The sequence below is a fragment of the Plodia interpunctella genome, chromosome 18, assembly GCF_027563975.2.
Source record: "Plodia interpunctella isolate USDA-ARS_2022_Savannah chromosome 18, ilPloInte3.2, whole genome shotgun sequence".
In the NCBI taxonomy this organism is placed as follows: domain Eukaryota; kingdom Metazoa; phylum Arthropoda; class Insecta; order Lepidoptera; family Pyralidae; genus Plodia; species Plodia interpunctella.
In genome coordinates, this window is record NC_071311.1 from 4009570 (window position 1) to 4020149 (window position 10580).

General features: G+C 33.1%; 1 long non-coding RNA gene across 3 annotated transcripts in view; it reads left to right on the top strand.

Moving 5' to 3' along the window:
- Positions 1 to 9189, top strand: part of LOC128677781 (uncharacterized) — a 54141-nt gene extending 44952 nt beyond the window's left edge. For 2 of the 3 annotated variants that reach the window (XR_010370144.1, XR_010370143.1), the window contains exon 2: positions 8657 to 9189. This is a non-coding gene — a long non-coding RNA (uncharacterized LOC128677781). Of the gene's footprint in view, positions 1 to 7477; positions 8580 to 8656 lie in introns of those variants that run through there. The other variant, XR_008405563.1, reaches the window with a different exon arrangement.
- The last annotated feature ends 1391 nt before the right edge of the window (positions 9190 to 10580 follow it).

Consider the following 10580-nt stretch of genomic DNA (forward strand, 5'->3'; position numbering starts at 1 on the left):
CAGTAAATAAAGGCTTTTATTATTTATTATTATTATTGAAGATATCAAAGTAGTTTATGTACCTACATTGACATCTTAGCATAATGAAGTATCTACTTAATTATACTAATAATATAAAAATATGTAGGTATATAAGAAGCAATCAGATAATAATATGACCACTATGCTCTGTCTTTAATGACGGCCCTACTTGTATTCTTCCATCGATTACAATGGAAATGTGTACTCTAAATTTTCACACCACAATGGACACCGCACCACAACTGATGTTTAAACTAACCCTCGCAAAAAAAACCTAATTTTATGGTCCGCTGGTAAAAATAAGGTAATTACATGGTGCAACATAGAATACAAAAGTTAATTTGTTCCACTACCAAAACCAAAGCTTAAAAAATGTTTTTATAATACTCGATTTGCACAATGAAAAATGTTTATAACGATTAACCTAATATTATTGCTCTATAAAAAAAAACAAATAATAATGCCATAAAACGCAAAGTATAATTTTCAAGATTGATTGTGAAAAGTAAAAAAAAGTTACCGAAAGGATTTATCCTTCAGCGCAATGAAAACAACAGATTGTTCCAATGTTTACCAAAATGGCTACCAAAACTTTTTTGTTAGAGAAGCCTTCGTAATATCCTGCCGTTTTACAAAAGGACAAGTAATAAACCTGTCCACAACATCTTATAAAAGATACAGCTCGCGTCACAAAATGGGGATGTCAGTGGCACTTTCCCTAATAAAGTAGAAGCCATAAAAATCCACTACAATCATCATAACTTGCCACATCGCGACGTCTTTTAAAAATTAACGGTCGCTGGACGAAGCAGAGATTTTATTGTAGCTATTGGCACATATCATATTTTGTGTATTACTTGCAATCAGTAAAGTGGTAATACAGTCACTCGTGTAAAGGTTATAAGTAATCAAAAATTTCGTAAAGACCAGATGTTACATAAATATTATAAAGTTAGGTATACATGTTTCACCAAATTGCTATTCGAAAATTATTGTTTCTATGTAATGTCAAATACGAAATTACTAGTTTTAATTAAAATATTCAAAGAATTACTAAAATATTTATCTGACCTAAACTTGATTCCGTTTCTATTTTCGGCATTGAAGTTCCGAAGACTATAATCCGCTTGAAAATAAAATTACATTTGCGTTTTATTATTTATATTATATATTTATTATTTATTTATTTCTTATTTATTTTCTTTCTATTATGTACTGACTGTACAATACACAATAAAACTGAGCTACAATCAGTATATAATCTACAAGATAACATTTCAAAATAATGAGCATCACGTTGACTACATCTAATCGAAGCCTCCAGAAGGGTTGTACAATGTACAGTATAATAACAAGAGTTCAAGGGCGTACAATTTCAATATAAATATTATTGCTTGAAGCATTAAACGCAGAACATTTGCATATTTATAAGAGCCTTTAGCAAACATGGGGGATTGGCTATACCGGGTTTGTTTTTGACATAATGGCCTCTTTGTCGAAGGAGACCATTCTTAAGGCTGTATTCATACCAAAACTCTGCTGGCGACTTCTTGCGGTCTACAATTTATATTTTTGTGGAACAGCCACGTGATAATTGTTTTTCACACCACACCTCTGACTTTAAACGTTTTGAAAATTAAGCTTTAAGAAAAATAATTAGCTCAAAACACTATATCGGTATGCTATTGCATTTCGTTGGCATAAAATTAGAAGAAAAATTTAATAGCAAACACAATCGATGCAGGTAAAAAATCTTCGGTCTCCCTAGACCACGTCTTACTATTCTTCAAAAATAGTTTTATATAAGGCGTCATATCGTATCAAGTGGCCAGTCATTCCTTCTCTCCTATTTTCTATTTCTGCTGAGTCTTCTTTATTCGTTTACAATTTCCAGCACTTCTTCATTGCTTTTTCTCTCTGTGCAGCCATCCATATTTTTGCCATCCTTCTCCAGCGTCACATCTTTTTTGGTGAGTGTCCAGGTTTCGCATCCATATAATGCTATGCTCCTGTCTTAATTATTTTCTGATTGACTTTAATATTTTTGACGTAACAGGTTTCTTGTATTGTATTTTTTTTTTGTCTATTGCTATTCTGCGGTACGGCTTTAGTTAATTTTTTTGAATGATGTGTTAAAATACTTCCTAAATATTTAAATGTTTAAATGTCTACTTGTTCGATAAATGGTGTTCCATGAATATGTACTGATTCATTAACTGCTATAAAAATATATATATATTAGGACAAATCACACAGATTGAGCTAGCTCCAAAGTAAGTTCGAGACTTGTATTATGAGATACTAACTCAACGATAATATATTTTACAACAAATACATATATAGATAAACATCCAAGACCCGAATTTTGTGAATACCTCCACTACTTTATACTATGGAGCTTGTCATCGCGCATATATTTGATGGAAAGAAACCCTTATATGGTCTCATTACTCAAACAAGCTCTTTCTTGAGTTAGCATATTGCGAGATGGGGGAAATGTAAATCGATTGCTTTGGCACACATATAAGCATTAAGCATATGGTACAAATCATTTATTTTCCCAAAAAGAAGAATATTAATATTTTCTTGTATATTTTATTCTTCAACTAGCTACCCGTACCCGTCTTCACTCAGGTAAAACCATAATAAATTATATTCATTAAATACTAGATAATGATAAATATCACACATTTTGTAATTCAAAAAACGTTTCCTTTAAAACAATATTCATATTATCACTCCGCATGACCGAAATACGAGTGAAAATCATTAAGTTGCCTTAATTAACACAACAAAGACAATACATTATATAATTACCTGATAGTAATGCATCCATTAACATTTAAATGTGCAACTGACACTGATTAAGCGTCACGGACAATTAGGCTGCAGTATTGGCGAAATCTCGTTACGGTTCGTGAAAACTAACCATTACTATAATATACTAGCTTCGCCCCAGCACTTCGCTCCAGTGGGAATTTCGGGATAAAAAGTACCCTATGTGTTATTCCAGGTTATATTCCACCCGTGTACCAAATTTCATAACAATCGGTCCAGTAGTCTTCGCGTGAAAGAGTAACAAACATACATGGTTACACACATTGTCACAAACTTTCGCTTAATTTTATTTAACTTATTTTTTTTTAATAATTTGAAGCATATATTCTAACATCTCCCTCTATTTTTAAAGTATCTACAGAATATTCATTCATAAGCAGTTTCAGCTGTATTTCATTCCCCTATCTTCAGCGGTTATGACTCTGCTTAGCTTTTGATTTACTGAACTATTCCAACTTATCCAAATTTCCCTCTTACTTTGAACATAAATTAATATTATAATTTTTATTTTTTCGCTCTAAATGTAACATTTCTGGAATTCAGAACTGTCTTTTTGGTTCAAAGTCTGATTTTTTTTTTAAATAAGAGGCACGGGTCTGGATTCTTTGTTATGTAACAGTCCGTTTTGGACCGCTAATAATTGCTGATGTGTTTGCCTTCTTTGTTGTTAACAATTGCATGATATTATTACTTATTGTATTTAAAAGCTATATTAGCTTTAAAAGTATTATTTAGAAGTATTATTGAAAGGAAGCTTAAGTGTGTTGTCTCATGAGAAGTGAGGGGAAAACGATAGTAAAATCCTATATGAATGTAACATAATAAAAAAAATATATATTTCCCACTACGATGCTACGTAGGTACGCGCAACTAGATATTTTCGTAGCCGTACATTAAACGCGCTACGTAGAAACGTACCGCTACGATACACGCGCTACGAAGCTACGAACCTCTACAACTACATGCTTCGCTTCCATATTATTATTACAATTATAAATGTCGAACTTTTTTTTTATTAATTTGAAAGTATGCATGGAAATTATGGATAATAGGATTCGGGCACTTTATTGACATTAGCATACATGTTCGCATTGACATCCCGCATGCAAATAAAAAAATAATAGACACGATTTTCTCATGTTACATTGGCCATATGTTCGCAAGCGAGTACAAAACGCAACGAGAAAAAATAATAAGAGAAAAGTGCAAAAAGGCGATGAAACAACGGAAAAATCTACAGCGCCACGGTGATTTTCGTTCACCATTATAATAATAGCGACGCATCCCCAAAAATAGGTACCTGTAACAACACATGGATGAATATACCGGACATAAATTGAATATGACACAGATGTTATATTTTACAATGTTACTTCTTATAATATAACTAGCGCCCCGCCCCAGCTTCGCACGAGTACAATATTATGCATGTAAACCTCTATTTATAAACTCGCATCAGAATACGTTGCGTAGTTTTAAAGATAAGTATATAGACAGCGAGAAGCAAATTTGTTTTATACGACGCAATGATTTTCTATTTAAAAAAGGAACACCAAACTACACTGGGCTAGATTAACATCAATCATAAACAAGAAAATTTGTTCTACGAATTTGGATAGTTTCATTTGATACTGGAAGATTTAACTATATGTTTAAATAAAAAAATATGATAAATGTATATTTGGAAGTGGAACCGAAACCTACTTGATTGGAGGCCAACGAAATCCGCTAGCTCGCTGGAATGATCGCCAATGCGAGTCTTATTTGGAGGAAAAATAATATCTAAATTGAGTGGAGTGCAATAGAAGATACTTATATTCTATAATATATATAATGGCGTATTCAAAGAAGAAAATAAAGATAATAATAATTAAATTTTCTGTTCTGTTCCTTTCTGTTAGTAATCTAAGCTTTGAGCTGTCAACTTACTACATCGAGAATGTCAATTAACTAAGTCAATACATTTAAGTCTTATGAACTATACAATGATTTTTCTTCTTGATCTTTTTCCACTTATGTAGGGTCGGTACGTATGTCAACTCCTTCCATTTAAGTCTTTCATATGCCTTTTCACTTAAATCTTTCTTCCTATTCATACTTTTTTTACGTATTTCATCCACCTCTTATATAGGTAATATATAATAAACAGAACACAAAAAATAAATTGTAAAATACCTTTCACGACATACTTACACACTTCTTTACTGCACTCATTTGTACGGGGCGCGCATGACGGCGACCTTTCTATTAAAATTCTGCAAATAACAAAGGGCCGAGGTGTAACAGTCCCCTGCCTGTTTACCTGCTGGCCCTTCTTTAAAAAGGAATGTAATACAATCCCCGTTATTTTCATTATTCACCTTCACTTCCAACCGGTTCTATTTGGTATTTTTACAAGCATTCCTGTGAACTCTGTTTTCCCGTATGTATGTGAAAAACGATTTTGTATTTTACATCTCTCATATTCGGTAAGTGGGTTCTTATTACCCCGAAATAGAGCTTGTAGGTGACCAATAAACGCTCTAGGGTAATAATGTAGCTAGAAAAGCCCTAGAGCAGTAAGTAATAAAAAAAAAACACTTCATCTTTCAAGTTCGCGTACATCTAACCATCATACTGGCAATAGACGTCATGCATTCAGCCCAATGACCAAAGAAGTGGCTTCGCTATTCAACCTTGTCTTCGTATAAATATAATACTCATCAATTTTAAATAGGTATCAAACGGCGAAGCTCAATTTCGTTCTTGAAAAAAAAATTTCTTTACTTGGTTCTTTTTCATAGAAAAAAGGCGGGAATAGAAAACTTTTACTTTAATTAATGCTTGTTTTTGGGATTTTTTTTTAAAACAATTCTTGTAATGCCGGTTTTTTTTTCTACTTACCTGACAATCGAGATGTAAAGCAGAGTAGTTAGCTCGGGTGTACGCATCAATTGCACCCTCGAACTATAGGCGCCCTCGCTGTACAGCCCTTAGATATAACTAATCTACTATTAAAGGCCAAGGGCAAAAGTGTGTCATCCTTGTTTACTACCACTGTTTATGGCTATGCTCCATGCCAACGTTTTGATATTTTCAGAGATATTTCAGATGATTTCTAAAATATAAATGATTTGTTTATTGATTATTTAATTGATGATTATTAACTGTTTAATTGATGTACTTCTGGTTAACTTTTAAATAAGTGAATCAAAATAATATAGAAATAAGAAAATAGTAAAATGTGGCCAATGGCCTTTAGCTAATATAAATTAAAGGGAAAAAAGCCTTGAAAAGATACCAATAGGATTTAAATAATCATAACAATTTAGCTAGGACTGTCAAAAGAATAAAGTAACCAAATAACGGAAAATATTAGAAAGTTATTGCGAAAATGGCCGCCACAGACAATGTATATGGCCAAATGTTTTTAATCTGCGCTTCAACAGGTGAACGTTCGGAATAAACCCTCGGGAAACTGAGAAACGTTTAGAAATGCCACAGAATTTGAAATAACAAGACATAGAAGTGCCATTATGCTATCGATATAGAAATAAACAAACTAGGAATTATATCGAATACAAACGCTCTGCGGGGATCGGGCCTTATGATAAAATAGTAAATCTTTGGACTATATAACGTCTCTGACTTATCTCTATATATGTAAGGGTATGGAATTAGAAGGTACTCCGTAGTACTTACTAAATCCATGCGTAGGCGTCAACTACTATCTAAAGAGTGGGTTGCATCAGTCAAATTTAACCTGCGAAGAAAAACGCAAAGTACGCCATTTTGTCAAATCGACGACGGCGCGCAGACTAAAGTAACGTCGAAGTTGATTAGTGCGCCTCAGTATTATTATTGTAAATTCTGTGAGTGATACTACAGTTTTCAGCGACGGAACGCTCCTTGTAGCGCCGCCGGTCACAGACTAAACACTATACGTTCATTCTACTTGTCCATTTAAACTTGGCTAACAATGAAAGCTCAATAGATAGACAAGTTTTTTTACGACATTGTTTATTTTACAACTTTGGAAATCCTTAGCATGATACTCTTCAAGATTATTTTTTCAGATTGTGATTTTATGATTCACAATAAGTGAAAGATTTTTTGAGTATATTATATATATCTACCTAATTATATATGCATAATTATTAGAGGTTTACGTAAATTACGTCTTTGGAGGAAAAGGCTGCGGTGAAGTTTGTTGCGCCACTATTTCTTCACATACGCTTTGGAAGTCGGCGATAGACTTAGTTTTGGTAATAATTTTACTTCAAAAAGTGTTTGAATTTAAAATATAATACTTTGTTTCAATATTCCCATTTTGGCCATGATTTTTTTTTGTAAATACGTGTCGGAGAGTGCAAAGTTGGTGCAAAACAAATTGTGTTTTTTATCGTAAAATAGTTAAAAACCACGGTGCGAACCTAGACTAATGGAACTCTGAACGCTTTTATCAAATTATACAGAGCCAAACCCATTACGGCGTCCAGTCAGACGATTTAACAAAAATTGCGCCACATGGAACAAATAAAAGACACAAAGTATCCGCGATGGCGACAAAGTTCATCTTTTATATCAAAATGCGGAGGACAGAATATAACCTTTAAGGGGCTGAATCAAATCTCTGCTTGAATTAGTTCACTAGTGTTGACATAATAGGGCAGTTGCCTACATAAATGCATTCACTTAATGAAACATGATAATCAAATGTCATTAATTGTCAATTTTATTTATAGTAACCATGAAATTAGTAGGTACTCCGTACAAAGTATCTATTCCAATATATGGATTCCATTATACTATCATTTAGTTTTTCTTTTCTCATTAAAGAATAATTAAAACGCTTTTAGTACGATTCGTCAAATTTCTTGAGGAAGGAATCATTTCCAAAATCAATTCATTTCCAAATTCTATTAAAATAATAATATTAACACACAACAGATTAATTATTTTAAAGTCAGATAGTGGCCACAGCGGTAGAAACCCTCTGAGAACCACCATTGAACGAATACCATTGTTGCCAATCTAGTTTCACCTCCAAATTATATTTCAAAAAGAAACGTTCCACCAAACAATTCAGTTAATTTCTGTGCCTTTGTCTACAACTAAAAAAAATGATGTGCTACAACTGAAGTGACTATAGTCAGCGCCTTAACAGTTTTCTTAGTCTGCGTGCAATAAATGAAAACCCAAGTTGGAAGATACAATTGATAACTTGCCAGTAGCTAACTTTTTGCTTTCCACTCCATTATTGACGTCTCGTAAGAATCAGTCTGGCTATCTTTAACTTTCTTTCCAGCGGTACTAGTCTTCACAAATACGATAAAGTTAGACCTGATAGATACAGCATTACGTGTTTCGAAGAATGTGTAAAACTGTACTACTAAAACTCTATTAAGTCTTTTTCAGATTGACTTGGATGTTAGTATGGTTGACTTAGTATAAGATTACTATAAGTCTGATACTAACTATGGGGGTTAATTCAATCTGTGTATTTAATCTCACTTAGATACTACAGTTAAATAAATACTAAACACACAATTGTATGAAGTGTTTCAATTAAAAATGAAACTTGCGAGTTGCCGCTTTACTGATCAACTTTTATTAGTTCTCTGGACGAAGATACGCAGTTCGTAGTAGATCAGTCATTAGAAACAAACAGCAGACATTAGTACGATGAAGAATGTGAAGGCAATATGAAATTTAAAAATAATAATGGATTCGATCGAAGGGTACCGATGTCCCTTATTATTTATTATTAGTTATGTCTTTGACGCTTGTCTTAATTATCTTATTATTTCAATTACAGGAAGCCCTCATGACCACGGGTGATTTTTCCACATCGTGTCGGAATTCTGCGTTGGTGCCAGCTTAGTGACTACAACATGAGTTATTCGAGTTAAAGATTTATTCAGGCCTGACAACGCGCATATTACCCCTAGTGTTGCAGGGGTCTAAGTAAACAACATAAGGTTGAACTAAAGTAATTCCATCGGCTAATGTAAATCCTAGGCTTGTAGAAGTCTCTAGAAGGAAAATGTTAGACAGCGACCACGAACCATTATGGTCGCTCGAAAACTCTCTGGCTAAGTAACGAAAATGTAAAACATCATTCCAGAAGCTGATGTCGCCAACATAGGTTGTCTATGGGAGAGTGGAAAAAGTAATCAAGTCGGCGATATATCGCAGCGCTAACTCGGGATAACTCTTAATTGTTTGATGCGATGCCTGGCGGACGGGCGACGTGCCGCCCCGCTTCGATGCGCTCCAGAACTTGGCTGAGTTACTGTATCATACTAATCTTTTTTGTAATAGGAGATTAAATATTTCACATAATCTCTTTCTCGCTCTATCTCCTCTCACCCTCGCGTTTTCCCAGGCGCATTCGGATGACGTTGCGATGTTTGTTCTCAATAGATTTTCTAAAAGTTCCTTCGAAGGAATCGAAGTCTGGAGTATTTTTTATTTATTAATTAATTTATAAACTCAACGTAATAGTGTAAAAATATAAGACTTCTTTGTGTTCTAACAAAAACGGACTGCATAGACACAATGTTCGTCCTGAGCCATTTCAATTGCGAAATGCCTTTTAATGTCGCTGATATTCGGAAATTCGATAGTATTCGTAGTCTGCTTTTTCGATCGACGCGGCTCAGTTATTGCCACTTTACGTTTTTATGAAAGGACATTTCTACTGGACTTTTTGTTGCCGTTTGAATTTATTTTTACAATTAGAACCTTTCAAATCATTGAATAGTCACTTTAACACCACAAATTGATTTTCATTGATATGTGGTATATATGTAATATTTATGTTTGATTGGAATCAAAATGTTTACTAAAATTAGAAAAAAGAAATATATTTGTAACAAAACTTTTAAAAAATGCAAACTATGGTTTTATAACAATGACATGAAACAAATTAAATATATATAAAGCAAAGAATAACTCTGATTGTCCGTGATACAGGAAATTATAAGCACAAATGCATGCTTTTCAAATAACACAAATTCTTGAGTTAAAATTAAATTTTACAACATCATAATTTTCATTAACTTTGTAACTTGAACAATCATTTAATATAATATAATCTATTTCGTACCTACCTCCTACCTCAATACCTACAAATTAAACATTTCAAATAAACATTTTCAATAAACATTTTTTTTATCTATCTTATTGATTGTGTCAAGAAGCTGTTTGTTTAGTGACAGAAAAAAAATCATAATTAAATGTACGGAAATGGTTATCATATGGTTTTCCACTAATAGGTACATATTTAATTCCTATTGGACCCCTGTCAAAGTGTTGTATAAATTTATTGTTACTTACTTGACAGTCATCAGTGCAATTCAAGTTTATTTGTTAGATTAATTTAAAAATCCTACTTTCAATATTCATTTCGCTACAACTATTAAACGGCTGAACCGATTTTGATCAAACATATCTAATGAGCTATCAATTAAAAAAAACCGAATCCAAAATTGGTCACCCATTAATGAGCTACGGTGCCACCCACACAGACAGATACACTTAGCGGTCAAACTTATAACACCCCTCTTTTTGATGAACTGCTTACTGAGATTAAATCAAATCCAACTCCAACTATGCAAATTTATTTTGGCCATATAAGCATTAATAAGCTAAGCAGCGATTAATTGTATTCATCTGAAGTGCTTTAATGTCGTTGACTAGACTTTATCAAGCCTCCAAAATCCTTAATCAGGTGCCTC